General features: G+C 47.0%; 1 long non-coding RNA gene across 1 annotated transcript in view; it reads right to left on the bottom strand.

Moving 5' to 3' along the window:
* Window positions 1-5,807: 5,807 nt before the first annotated feature.
* The window catches only part of LOC134446721 (uncharacterized), a 32,807-nt gene continuing 23,614 nt past the window's right edge, over window positions 5,808-15,000 (bottom strand). The window contains exons 2-3 of the long non-coding RNA XR_010034465.1: window positions 6,631-6,727; window positions 5,808-5,896 (exon numbers count right to left, since the gene is read on the bottom strand). This is a non-coding gene — a long non-coding RNA (uncharacterized LOC134446721). The remainder of the gene's footprint in view (window positions 5,897-6,630; window positions 6,728-15,000) is intronic.

The raw sequence follows: 15,000 nt of genomic DNA on the forward strand, positions 1-15,000 counted from the left end.
TGCCTGCTTCCATCTTTGGGTTTTCTCTTTCTCTCTCTCTTGAACATGAAAGCAAGCGAACTAAGATGGATCGGCGTTGTTCCACAGACATATTTTGGGGGTTGAATGGTGCTGGTTTTTTGGCAGGCGTATTTGCCGGGATGCCAAAGATGACAGAGGAGCAGAGAGGCCTTGCTCTTGCTTCTTAACGCACTCAGCCAAAGATACTCCGAAAGATACACATTCCTCTTATGCACTGTCTGTCGACAGGCCAAAGGAGAGAGAGGGAGAGAAAACAGACAGACAGAGAGACAGATAAAGGGGTGTGGGAGAGACAGAGAGAGGCAGAGAGAGAGAGAGAGAGAGAGAGAGTGAAAACAGAGAGACAGAGAAAGGGGTGTGGGAGAGACAGAGAGAGGCAGAGAAAGAGGGGAACAAATAACTAGAGAGAAAGAGGGAGAGGAAGAACAGAGAGACAGAGAAAGGGGTGTTTGAGAGACAGAGAGAGAGAGACAGAGAAATGGGGAAACAGAGAGCTAGAGAAATGCACAGAGAATGGGATATAGAGAAGTAGTAAGGGAGAGAGAGAGAGAGGGAAAACAGAGGGGTGTGGGAGAGGCCGGGAAAGGGGGGAACAGAGAGAAAATGGGATATAGTGAAGGGAGAGAGAGAGCAAAAGAGAGACAGAGAGAGAGAGAGAGAGACCGGGAGAGGGAGCGTGCATGGAGGAGGACCAGATCCAGACCACCAGGCCCATCATCTCCTCTCTGGCTCTGCTCGGCTCTCAGAGGAGTCACAGTTTACGGAGGCTTTTGTTTCAGCCCTCCCGCGTCCACAATGACTAAATCAGTGATCCAGAGAAACAGGACTCTGACATTTATCACGTTAGGTCGCCTGCCTGCCTCCCACAGACAGGAAATCAGGACATGTCGTTGGACCAGGTGTTCACGTCAGTCACTGACTGTTGTCCTGATGTGCCTCATTCTGTTGTCTTTTCGCTTTTTCATTCTTTCTTTCTTTTCTTTTCTTTTTTTTTTTTTTTACAGAATTTGGTGTCATTGTCTAGCACCCTGATGGCTCTTTTATGTGGTGGAGTCGTCATGTTTCCGAAACAGAAATGTATTCCATATCTCTTCTCTCCCACATCCTGTGAAAAGTGTGAAAATGTTTCTCATGTGTCTTTGTGTGCACACCTCAAAACATTATATAATTTAACGTGATCCATGGAAATCCCTCTTCACCCTCTCTCTCTCTCTCTCTCTCTCTCTCTCTCTCTCTCTCATACACACGCACGCGCGCGCACACACACAAACACACGCACGCGCACACACACGAACACACGCACACACACACACACACACACACACACACACACACACACACACACACACTCCCTTCCTCTCTCCTTCCTGCCTCTTCTCCCTCTCTCTCTCTCCTAATGTCCTCTTTTATTTTCCTCTCCTCCTCCTCCCCCTTCCTCTTTCCTCCTGTCTGGCTGTGTGTGTGTGTGTGTGTGTGTGTGTGTGTGTGTGTGTGTGTGTGTGTGTGTGTGTGTGTGTGTGTGTGTGTGTGTGTGTGTGTGTGTGTGTGTGTGTGTGTGTGTGAGTGACAGCTCGGGGGAGGATGGGTGGGTTGAGGTGGAAATGGAGACTGTTTATCTCCTGTGCCACCGAGCACCATCACAAGAGATCCCCATTAACCCACACTGATGGAGCTTCCTCCGCAAGCACTAGACCAGCGGTTCCCAAACAGGGGGGCCGGGACCCCTAGGGGGGTCGCTGAGGTACTGAAGGGGGGGTTGCGGACAAAAGGGACTTGTATTCACTTTTATGGTTAATAGATGTATTTGCTGTCCTGTGGATTTCTAGCAATATTAGCAGACAAACTATTCATGGAAAATATAGCAATATTAATGGACAAAACAATTGCCTCAGGGTCGCAAAAATATTCTTAAGTACAGAAAGGGGTCCCCGCTGAAAAACTTTGGGAACCACTGCACTAGGCTGTGGCTGTGAAAAAAATAACACTCAGACACATTTTCATACATAAATGTATCAAATCTTTCCCCCTTTTTTCGTATGTGATGAAAAGAATCCCAGCTTTGAAAGTACTTCACCTACAATGACATCAACCACACAACGGAATGAAATCTCAGAGCAGAATGAAATCTTACATAATGCTAACTGGGGCTGGGGCTGGGGTTGCAATGCCATGCAAGCGAGTGTGTTTAACTTTGATTGCTTTCAGGTAAACACACAAAAGCTTGGCCTATCTGTCATCTCGCTATTGGCTAAATGCAAATTCACGCATGAATGGGTCTTTTTTCCTTATCCTAGGCTGCCGGGTCTTCATCTATTCTCTGATGCCCCATGTCACAATAGTGACAATAACAATCAAGTCCACATTTGACACAGTATTTGACACATACAGCAAGGCAAACATCAAGCACACATGTGCCCCAAAATCATACTTTCAGCAGTTTTGTGTCAGATTTCGTTTCTAGGTACAGTAAAATCATTGTTATAAGCTGTCCATAATCCTCCCTTACATTACATTACAATTAGCTGACGCTTTTATCCAAAGCGACTTACAGTAATTTTTGAGTACAGGGTATTGGTTCCTGTCCCTGGAGCATTGTGGGGTTAGGTGCCTTGCTCAAGGGCACTCGGCCATGGATTGAGATACGTAATGGAAGGCTGAGTTTCGAACCTGCAACCCTCTGATCTAAAGCCCATCTCATTCACCACAGGGCTACGACTACCACACCTTACTACCTTTCTCTATGTGACCATCTTGATCTGTGCTCCCAGCAGACTCCCTCCTCCTCCTTTACCTAGCCATACGACCCCTTATCCTGGAATCTCTCCAAATATGTGTTTACGGGAAAATCTTGTTAGAATCGTTCAAGGAGGCTTTAATACCTCCAGACGTATAACCCCTTTGCCTCCCTCCTCCATAGACCTGCCATGTTTTCATCTCATTGCCTTGTACAGGGCCGTTGACAGCTTTGACCGGGCCCAGGCCAAAATCATCTGAAAGGGCCCCTCATATGCCCCTGCTCTCCTTGGGCACAGGACAAATTCATCAGAAAGGGCCTACCCCTGGCCCCTTCTCTCCTTGGGCCCAGGACAAAATCATCAGAAAGGGCCCCTCCCAAGCCCCTTCTCTCCCTGAGGCCCAGGACAACTGCCCTGTTTGTCCTCCCTCACCTCCTCTCTCAGCGGGCCTGGTCTTGTTGAAAAGCTCCTCTCTCCTCAGCGCAGCTCTCTTGGCTCCTGGCCCCTTCCCCACTCACTCCCATACCCCCAGATGTCGTGATTTTCCAGCCAACTCTTGCGGCGGCAGCAGTGGTGGGGTGGGGGCAGCACTCCCCTCCCCTCTGCCCTCTTCACTCTCCCGGCGTGATTTATCCCGTACGGACGAGACGGGACGCTGCGCTGCGCAGGGCCGCGCTTCCCCACCGGCGGTGCCAGGAACACGCCCTCGGAGCAGGGTGGGAGCAAGGGAGCATGGGAATTTTCGCTCGCAAAGGCGAAGGGGGACCGAGGGGGTGGGGATGGCGGGATCGGCAAGGGTGAGAGGGTGAGACACAGGGCAGTGACATCACAGCACCACACCCCCCTCTAACAGCTTGGGATATCAGAGAAATGTTACAGAGGTGTAGTGTGTGTGTGTGTGTGTGTGTGTGTGTGTGTGTGTGTGTGTGTGTGTGTGTGTGTGTGTGTGTGTGTGTGTGTGTGAGAGAGAGAGAGAGAGAGAGAGAGAGAGAGAGAGAGAGATAGAGAGAGAGAGAGAGTATTTATTGGCCTGATATTAGGCCTAAGTGATCTCCAAATGTACAGGTGGATCGTGCGAGGATTTGATGGGGGGGGCAAAAGAAGACATTCCAGCTCCATCAGCATTCTGGAGGTAATCGGGATCCTGAGTGAAATTAGAGAGAGAATTATGCAGCGGGGGGTGACTGGCAGGTGACCTAGTCTCATCAGTATTCATTTACCCCGACCGCACACTCAGACGCTCTCCATATCACTCCACTCTCGTCTCACTGCTAATATCGCTCGCTTTGCGTCTCTCTGTCTCTCTCTCTCCCACTCTCTCAAAAGCACCGTCTCCGTGGAGAGCTTGATCCCTGGGAGAAACAAGAGGGGTAATGAAGGACCTCAGTCTACTATCTCATTGCTTTCAAATGGAGCCGATGCCGACTGATTGCTTTCGAGATGGCCTTTTTCGCTTAGCATCTGAAGGTCTCGCGGGGTGATGGCTGCGGCGACGCTCGATGCTAATTCCTGGCCGTGTGCCCTGCCAGCAATGCTAATCCTGACTTTTACAGTGCAGTGCAGCCGCCACTTGGTTTGCATGAATATGCTAATGCTAAGTGCTGCTGATGCGGGCTATTCAAAGCTGGCGACAGGATATTATCTAGGACGGGAGGTGCGGATTTAAGGCTTTTTTTTACTTTTTATATTTTTTTTACACAACTTTGTTGTGTAGTCAGCATGTGGCCCAAGGCTGGGCTTTGCGGAGTCAGTCATGTTGGATATTATTATTATAAACCAGGCCAGGTGACTTTTTTACCCCCTGAAGGATCTTTGTGGAGGGGGAAAGACATGGAAACTGTCGGTAATAATAGAACATGCCTTTACTCAACAGCGGGAACAAGCTAGCGTGTGTTTCTGGTCCATGCAAATTCCCTTTTTATTCGCTCCCCTAAGGCCATAGCATGCCTGCGAAGCTTCTCTGGCTCTCCCATTCTTCTACGCTTCCTCTTTTTTAAGCCCCTGTGTCATTGTGCGCTCTATGCTGGTGTTTTTCAAATAAAAGACTCAACACTACTCAGAGTCAAGTGCTAGGTTTTCCGGCGTCGTTTCACCTTTTCCTTCGGCTTTATTCACATCAGAGCAGTGCGTGTGTCAGAGTGCTCCAACGTCTGCCATCAGGGGTGGACTGCTAATCTGGCATACTGGGCATTTTCCCGGTGGGCCAACAGACCTCAGGGGCTGATACTGTTGTTTTTTGTCAGTTAGTTAGCTTGGGCCTATACTGCAAAGCTGGTTCAGGAGACAACCATGTTGAGTTAAGGGGTAAATCATCTGATAGAAGAGCATGGAGTCCTCGTGTTCTTAACCTCTTAGCGCAGCACCTATGTTATAACCTTACTGTCACCAAAATTGTAATGTCTATGTTTTAATCTGTTACTTAAGGCTCTCGAGTTGAGTATTTTCAGTATATAGTGAATAGGCCCGCCGGCGACCCCATCTGCAGTAAGAGGCTACCAAAATGAGGACTCCAGACTCTTCTATTAGATGATTTACCTCTTAACTTAACCTGGTTGACTCCTGAACCAGCTTTGTAGTATAGGCCCCTTGTTTGTTTGTTTTCCCTTACATACCGGCCCTCATTTTTTAGATGGGATGACCCTATATTTGCTTATCTTTACAGTAATATAGTCAGGGGACTCAGGTAAATCATAGAATACGATTGCAAATCAAATCAAAACAGTGTGATGTGGACTATGCTATGCGTCTGTGCCAAAAGTGCCCAAGCTGTTTTCCGATTCCAGTCCAGCTCGGTCTGCCATTGTTAACTGCTGCCTGTCTTGTCTTCAGGGATGCAGGTTCCTGCTTGATGTATGGTGAGTGACCCTTGAACTCTCTGCCGTTCTCATTTGTGTTGCTGGATCAGCCAGAGGTTGAACACGTGCACCACCTTCTTTTGATCTTGGCCTGCGTGTTCTCTGTGTAGCCCTAATGCCCACATGCCTATATTCAGGGATTCTCTTCTCTTTTCTTTTCTTTTCTTCTCTTCTCTTCTCTTCTCTTCTCTTCTCTTCTCTTCTCTTCTCTTCTCTTCTCTTCTCTTCTCTTCTCTTCTCTTCTCTTCTCTTCTCTTCTCTTCTCTGTCCAGTTATGGAACCAAACTTAAAAAAAACAGGCAAAACCAAAACTAGGTAAAGCGGAACATTTAGATGTCTACATTCAGCTCAATGTCATTACATTTTAAGTGCAGCCTCAGCTAAGTTGGTTGAGGACTTGGAAAAGGTTTGAATAACAGGAAGTACAAACGTATAACAGATGTCTTACAAAACAGTAGCCCCTCTTGAGAATTTCATAATTTTCACAATCAAAGGCTTTTATTAATACAATCACTGCATTTATGTATTATAGTCTTGGCTGGAATTGAAAAGCGCAAGGCTGCTGGCCGCAAGGATAGTAGGCCTAATTCACAAGGCAGAAATCAAAAAGGCTTTTCTTTTTTTCCTTTTCCTCCCCCTCTCTGTGCTCACGCTCCTTTCTTGCACTGCATATTCTTGGAGACTGATTAGAGGGGCCCATGTTAACTAATGAGATTCGCTGGCACATTTTTAAATGGAGACCAGAAGTGCCTTCCTTCCCTGCTGTGCTCTGTACTGTCTCTTCTTCTATCCTGAGAGCTCTCTTGCACTTACGCTCACACTCTATTTCTTTTTCACTCAGTTTCCCTTTGCATCCACTTTCCCCTTCCTTTGCCCCCCCCCCCTCTCAGATGTCCATGTTGTCACCAGGCTAGGCAGGCAGCCGCTTTGGGCCCCCAAGCCTATAGATGGTGAATAACAACCAAGACTGGTTGTGAATGTTAATTCTTTTGAATTTTCGCTTTGGGGCCCCAACTTACCTTAGAATCACCTCTGCTCCCTCTTCATCTCTTCTGTCGTCTGTTTGTGTGTTTGTTTGTGTCTTGTGCTCACCAAGTGCCTGGTCTGCCACCACACCTGCAATGGCGACACACACACTGTTCGGCTTGTTTTGAATTTCCCCGCCGAAAGGGGTGCCAGGAGAGCAAAGACGTCGGTATAACTCCGAATGTGGTTCTTCTATTTTATTTTTCTTTACACACATTCCATCAGGTTATAAACCTGTAAGATAAAACACCAAAGTGTACTGTAGATGGTTTCTCAGATTAACAAGTACATAATCCCCAAGTGCAATTAAAATACCTATATGGATGCACGGCAAATGTGTCTATAAATATTTCACTTTGAATAGGCCCATGCATCATAAAGTGCTAAATTTATGTATATAAAGTCTTACATTTTAATTTTACGAATATTAAAATATATAAATTGAAGTTGTAGTTAAGCTACATACATTAATACATAAGCAACAAATACAAACAGCTAAAGCAGATAGCATTCTAGATAAGCAACAATTCCACAATAACATTTTAAGACAAAGACAATAACATTACACAGGAGCCCATTTGCAGGGCAACAACCACAACCGGCAGCTCTAAGTGGCACAAACAGCATCCACTTCTCAATAGTAAGTGGATAGACTACGCTACCCATAATGCACCACAGGAAGCGATCAATCATAGCGCGACTACATTTCCCAGAATTCACCGCGAACTAGGAAGTAGACCTCGTAAGGAGAACGCGCTGCGGTTTAAATGTTTACACAGACGAAACTTATAAACTAACATTCAACACATTATAATACGGCTCTCACCAAGCAGGCGGAGTGACAAGTTACTAAATAAAGGGTCATTTAAACAAACGGAGATAATAACAATCAGTTCAGCCAAACAGCAAAGGAATATAAAGAGGCACCTTACCAGTGGCGTGTTGCTCTCGAGGCATGCAAGTGGATTTGTGTTCCTTGTCGCCATACTCATTCTCACATATATTGGAGTAACTGACAGTGCCTTTGACCAACCACCAGCCAGTGTTTCACACCCAGGTAAGTGCCCCTCCCATTTACTCAGCTGTGCTGCGTTACTTTTAAGATTACCCGTGGCTACGGATTCCCTCAACCATCACCAGTGTCAGTGAACGCAACACCTCCCACTTAAGCGTCTGATCCTTGATCTAAGGCGGTTACGAGCAATTACCTTTCACATGCAATGCACCACATACATAGTTAGTTCATTTTTACCAGTCCTTTTCTCCATATTAAAATTATTATTATTATTCCTTTGCGAAGAGCAGAATCACTCTGGCACCTCATTTGACAGACTGGTGTTGCCCTGTCTTTGTGTGTGCTGGTTCGATGCTAGCGGTGGGCAGCGTTTGTTGAAGAGGCGTAAGAGTTACTGGTCCCCTACGGGGGGGTTGCGGCTACCACCGGGTGGCCTCCAGAAACACCGTTGCGCAGGATTCTGGGTGAATGGCTCACCTCTGTGCCGGCGTCCCTTCAAAGTCTTTCCTTATCTTCCTTTGGGAGTATTTCCTCGCATTTGTGGGCAGTTCTGACATGGTGCCAGGGAGGAGTGTAGAGGTTGACCGATTTCTCCTGCATCACCTCCTTGCTTGGCTCTTCCAAGGAGCAGATGGACACTGGATAGAGTGGAGCGGGCAACCTCCCACTTTGAAGAATCTGGGGCTTGGTTCCTCCTCAGCTTGTGGGACAGTTCAATGTGATTCACCTCCCACTTTGAGGAATCAGGGGCTGGCTTTCTTTTAAGTCTTTGGATCGGTCCATAGTGGTTTACCTCCCACTTTGAGGAATCTGGGGCTTGGGGTCCTCTCAGCCATGTCTTTGCAGGTTGTTGTGCCTGACCTGGTTTGTTTCGAGGGTGCTTGGACGGAGACCTAGCTTGCTGAGGATCCCGTAGGAGTCCATTCCCCCGGGGTCTCCTCCGTTTGCTGAATATCAGAGTTGTGTTTGGGACAGCCGGTCCACCATTTCCTCCTCCATCCCTGAGACCCGTTTTGAGGCCAGGGTTTGCTCCTGCTTTAGGGTCAGTTTTGCTATTCGACAAAGCCCCAAACAGTGCAATTGGGGGCATTTCTTTTTGAAGGCTTCCCATGCTTTGCACAGCAGGTGGTTGGGATTTGCCTGCTGTCGTCCTAGACCAGTCAGGCCTGGGTTGTTTCTGAGGATCAGAGCCTTTCTGCCACTCTGGCCACCCTTTGACACCCTTGGAGGCTCTTTTCTTCGGAGGTGCGGTGCTTGGGACATGCACGTTTTCTCCATCTTTTGCTCTTCCGTCTTCTCCTTCTGGTATGCCAGTCTTTGAGTACACGAGCGAGGCCAAGTGCATGCTTCTTGCAAAGTGTGTGCCAGAGCTGTGCATGGCCAGGTTGGCTGGCTTAAGACTTGGATGGGTCCCCCCAAACTGCTTTTCCTAGCGGGCCGTCCCAGAGTACAAGGTCTCCCACGATTGTTGTTGGTGTGGGGACGAGGCGACCTTCCCGATGACTGATCAGTAGATCGACCTTTGTGGGACGGACCAGTTCGTCTCTGGGAACTTGGGGAAATATCTTCTGGAGTTGTTTGGGGGAGACTCGCTGCGTTACCTCTGCAATATTGTCCAGACCATAGCAGATGACTGTATGGCCTGCAATTTTCCCTCCAAGAGTTTTTATTTTCAGCCGCAGGGTGTAGCGTTTGGTCAGAACCGTCTTCCTCATGCCCCCGACGCCATGGACAATGAGCTTGATTTCTTCCCCACTGAGCCCAAGGCGTTCAGCTGCTGTATGGGTAATATAATTTGTATCGGAGGCCAAGTCGATGAGAGTGCCGATCAGATTTCCTGAGTTGGTGGTCACATTCAACAGCATCATCACTACGGGATCTTCTGAATGGCCAGTTCTGGAGTTGGTGCATACAGTTGACCTTACTTTGTTTGAGAACGCCTCTTTATATTTCTCCCTTTGTTCCGGGGTGAGCTCAGCAAGGAACTCCTCTTGTTTTACAGTGAGGCCCAGCTTTATTCCCCCAGCTCTTGAAGTACTTGGCCCCTCCCTGTTTCCGTTCTCTGTTGAGGTCAGTGGATTTGGACAAAGAAGATAATGGTGGTCGGACATTACCCCTTTCCGACAGTCAGCTTTCGGGCAGAGGAATTGGAGTGTGCATCCTTTTCCATTTTTTGGGTGGAAGCGCAAGCACTGTGCGCAAGACCCCAGCTTCTTCACATGAGCCATCTTTGCAGGGATGTCTTCCTCTCTGAAGGTCTTGCATGCATACAGCCTCCCAGCGTGATTGGATGATCACCTTCCTCCCACCTTGTGGACTTGGTGAACGCTTTCTTCGCACCCTTTACTGAGTCCCCTGTAGAACCCTTCTCTCCAGGGCTGTTGTCTGCAGGGCTCAGTTCCAGTTGGTCCAACTCCTCAAGAATCCCCTCCTGCTTTTTAAGAAATGTCAGGAGGTGATCAAAGTGACTCAGCGAGTTGAAGTCGTTAGCTGGGTCCGTTTTATACATAATCCACTCCTTTTTAAGTGAGGTGGGGAGCTTGCTTTCCAGTGATTGGGCAATTATGCGGTTCTTCAGGGCATCTTCTTCGTTTAGGACCTGGAGTCTGCACAGTGCCCTTTCTACGGACTGGATGAGCTTAATGGTTTTCCTGGGGTTGTCGTCTTCGACAGGGGGCAGAGACTGGACCTCGTTTGCAATCAACAGGACGATCTTTGCCTTGTTCCCGTATTTGTTATCTAGCAACTTAAACACGTCATTTGCAGACTTACAACTCGACAGGACAAGATCCTTCTTAATGTCTTCAGTAAGGCTGTTCAGGAGGTGGAACTTCTTGATACAGTCTGCTCCATGCGGGTTGCCTAGTTCCTGAAGGTCTTCCCACTCTGCCTTCCAGCAGTAATAGTCTTTGATGTCTCCAGAGAAGGTGGGTAGCCGTGCTCTCTGGAGACTGATTTGAGGCTTAAGTTCAGTGTGTAGTTGTGAGGGGGGCTGCGTAGGCTGTGTAGATTGTGTGGCTGCGATTGGGGTGGCCGCTTGATCTGGGTTAGGCTTTGGTTGGAGGTCAGCAGTCATGTCTGGCAGAGAGAGGAAAGAGGCATCTTTTAGAGGATCCCTGGCGATACTACTTCCCTTGAACTGGTCGGCTTCGTCGTCCTCCAGCTTGTCGTGCAGTGCCAGGACCCTCTTGTTTAATGCCATGTATCGCGAGTTGAGGTCCAGAGACTTTGATCCCGGTATGAGATCTTTCCATTCCGCCAGCATGCATGTGAGCTCAACAAGCTCTCGCTCGATGCCTCGGTTCCGCAGTCTACGGCACTTGATTGGTCCAGGAGGGCTAGTCCCCTCTTCTTCCTCGGCCAGACTGATAGCAGAGTCAGCAATTTTGGCTTGCTTGAAAAACACTTCTTCTGCGTAGCTGGCCCAGAACGTTTCTTGTGTGGCCTTTTTAATTTCCAGGAAGCGATTTTCACAGTCCTCCGTCTTGCTGTCTATCTCAGTAGCAGAGGCCTCATCTTTCGCTTCCCTTAAGGCTTCGGCGCACTCATAACCAGCATCAGTGACCTTGAAGAAGTCGGTCTTGAAGAGATTCCACTCCCGTAGGATCTCAGCTGGCTCAAGAATGCCTGGCCTCGTGAGTGCCTTGGCTCTCTTCGTGAACATGGCCTGTGCTTTAGATCGTGCACTCTTAAGCTTGTCCAAGTCTGCCATAATTACTCCCCTTTGTTGGTTGGGGATCCAACTCTTTTTAGCTCCTTTATCCTGGTAAACTGAGGGAGAGTGGTTTTAGACTTGGATGTCCAGGCAGGTCCCAAGGTGCGGGGTGATGATTGAGTGTTGTTGCTGCACTTCTTCTAGCGCAATGGCCTTGGAGTAGAACTGCACTTAATCCAGTGCAGTTGGCCGTTGGTTTATAACTGTTCGGCTTGTTTTGAATTTCCCCGCCGAAAGGGGTGCCAGGAGAGCAAAGACGTCGGTATAACTCCGAATGTGGTTCTTCTATTTTATTTTTCTTTACACACATTCCATCAGGTTATAAACCTGTAAGATAAAACACCAAAGTGTACTGTAGATGGTTTCTCAGATTAACAAGTACATAATCCCCAAGTGCAATTAAAATACCTATATGGATGCACGGCAAATGTGTCTATAAATATTTCACTTTGAATAGGCCCATGCATCATAAAGTGCTAAATTTATGTATATAAAGTCTTACATTTTAATTTTACGAATATTAAAATATATAAATTGAAGTTGTAGTTAAGCTACATACATTAATACATAAGCAACAAATACAAACAGCTAAAGCAGATAGCATTCTAGATAAGCAACAATTCCACAATAACATTTTAAGACAAAGACAATAACATTACACAGGAGCCCATTTGCAGGGCAACAACCACAACCGGCAGCTCTAAGTGGCACAAACAGCATCCACTTCTCAATAGTAAGTGGATAGACTACGCTACCCATAATGCACCACAGGAAGCGATCAATCATAGCGCGACTACATTTCCCAGAATTCACCGCGAACTAGGAAGTAGACCTCGTAAGGAGAACGCGCTGCGGTTTAAATGTTTACACAGACGAAACTTATAAACTAACATTCAACACATTATAATACGGCTCTCACCAAGCAGGCGGAGTGACAAGTTACTAAATAAAGGGTCATTTAAACAAACGGAGATAATAACAATCAGTTCAGCCAAACAGCAAAGGAATATAAAGAGGCACCTTACCAGTGGCGTGTTGCTCTCGAGGCATGCAAGTGGATTTGTGTTCCTTGTCGCCATACTCATTCTCACATATATTGGAGTAACTGACAGTGCCTTTGACCAACCACCAGCCAGTGTTTCACACCCAGGTAAGTGCCCCTCCCATTTACTCAGCTGTGCTGCGTTACTTTTAAGATTACCCGTGGCTACGGATTCCCTCAACCATCACCAGTGCCAGCGAACGCAACACACACACACATGAAGTCCTCCTCTCCTTTGTGTCAGCTACTCCCTGCATGGTGATATAGGTGATATAGGAGAGGGAAAGATGGAGTATGGAGAGGAGAGGGGAGGAACGGAGAGAGTAGAATGTATGGGGGGGGGGGAAAGAGGAATGGAGAGAGAGGAAGGGGGGGGGTAGAAGTGTGGAGAGACGGGAGGGATGGGTAGGAGAGGGATGCAGTCAGACTCTGGGAGTTCCATGAGTGACGGTGCCCAGGAGTGGAGCAGCTGTGACGGTGCCCAGGAGTGGAGCAGCTGTGTGCTACTAAGTGAGCTAATGATGAGCTTGTCACAGCTAGCACTACTCCTCTGAGGATGCTGCTGCTGCTGCTGCTGTGGGTTAATGCTTCCTGCCAACCAGCCAGCCAACAGCTTACTACTCAGGTATTCGCTTTCAGATGAAGGATTGAAGCAAACATGTGTCACCCCTTTCATCTGTCAGCTGCTGGATGCTTCCCTAGTGCAGTACAGTGCGGTACAGTATTTGACAGGGTGCGAGAGAGCAATTGTTGTTCACTTGTCGTTCAGTTGTTGTTCAGCAACTGAAATGTTGAGATGGTTCAACACTGAAATTATGTAAAAATCCCGGTCCTAGACTGTATCACTTTGTATCACCACATTACAACTGCTTCCCTATAGTACAGCACATTGTTTGAAAGTATGCGAGAGAGCAATTGTTTGTTCAGCAATTGAAATGTTGATGTGGTTCAACATTGAAATGGTGTAAAAGCCCGATCATATAGAGTACATTATGTTATCTGCGCAGCATAACTTTGTATCACCACAATACGACTGTTTGTATAATTGTTATAATTGGAGGAGAAGTTATGTTTCATGTTGTCTGACTGTAATGGTAAGAGGTGAGAGATTTAATCACGGGACAAGGTAGGTGTTGTAAAGTCAATTGAAAGTCTAAACTCAATGTGACTAAGCATGCATTTGCTGCCTTTTGCCTTTCGAGGGCAGGATACTGCACTGCAGCAACCACACAGAGACAGATGAGGGACTATGGAACAGGTACTTGTATAGGTCTATGGTGCCATACTGGAACAGGTATAGGGCTAGTGTACTGGAACAGGTATAGGGCTAGTGTACTGGAACAGGTATAGGGCTAGTGTACTGTAACAGGTGTAGGGCTATGGTCTTATACTGGAACAGGTGTAGGGCTATGGTTCTATACTTGAACAGGTAGGGTAGTGCTAAGCTCCCATACTGGAACAGGTATAGGGCTATGGTCTCATACTGTAACAACAGGTATAGGGTTATGGTCCCATACTGTAACAACAGGTAGGCCTATAGGGTTATGGTCCCATACTGGAACAGGTATAGGTCTATGGTCTCATACTGTAACAGGTATAGGGTTATGGTCCCATACTGGAACAGGTATAGGGCTATGGTCTCATACTGTAACAACAGGTAGGCCTATAGGGTTATGGTCCCATACTGGAACAGGTGTGGGTCTATGGTCTCATACTGTAACAGGTGTAGGGCTATGGTCTTATACTGGAACAGGTGTAGGGCTATGGTTCTATACTGGAACAGGTAGGATAGTGCTAAGCTCCCATACTGGAACAGGTATATGGCTAGGGACCCATACTGAAGCATAGTGGTGTGCTATGTATACCAGATGTCTAAGAAGATTGCCATTCATCCAGGTTGACTCTTGAGATAACCTATACAATATCTCAGGTTATATTGTTATCATTCTGTTATCAATTGTATCTGGGCTGATTCTTCTGGGGTGTCCTTCAGCTAAAATGATACAAGACATAGCCTAACTTAAACCAAGTTGAGGTACACTACAACAAAGGAGGTTGAGGTAGTCAGCTGAGCAGTACTTGAGAAGAAAGCTAAATAGAGAAGATTTTTTTCTTGAAGGTACCATCAGGAGAATGACCCAGGAACAATTGATCCCAGATTGTTATGAACGATAAGCTCAAACATACTGTATCTCAACAGACAAACTGGGAGAGCAAACGAGCAACACAGCTTTCCATAGGTTCCTATTTTGATACAGGTGCCCTATAGGTTCCTATGTTGTAGTAGGTAACTGCAGTTCTTCTCAGAGCTTTAAAGACATTTTGTTCCTCACTCAAAAAACCTTCATCAGTTCTGGTTGATGTGAGAGGAAACTCAAACCCTTTTGGATGTGTCACACCGTGACGGCTTTCAGAGTAAAACGTTCTCAATTTTGACTTGAAAGGAGGAAAAAAGATGAAGAGGACTAAGATGTTTAACTTTTTTTTCTAAAGGTCACACAGGCGGGATGATTAATGGGTAACCCCCCCAAAAAATATCTCTATCTTCAAAAATAGAGCCTACCATAAAGTTTGTGTCCCAACTATATTGA

Source organism: Engraulis encrasicolus, chromosome 4 (genome assembly GCF_034702125.1).
Source record: "Engraulis encrasicolus isolate BLACKSEA-1 chromosome 4, IST_EnEncr_1.0, whole genome shotgun sequence".
In the NCBI taxonomy this organism is placed as follows: Eukaryota; Metazoa; Chordata; class Actinopteri; order Clupeiformes; family Engraulidae; genus Engraulis; species Engraulis encrasicolus.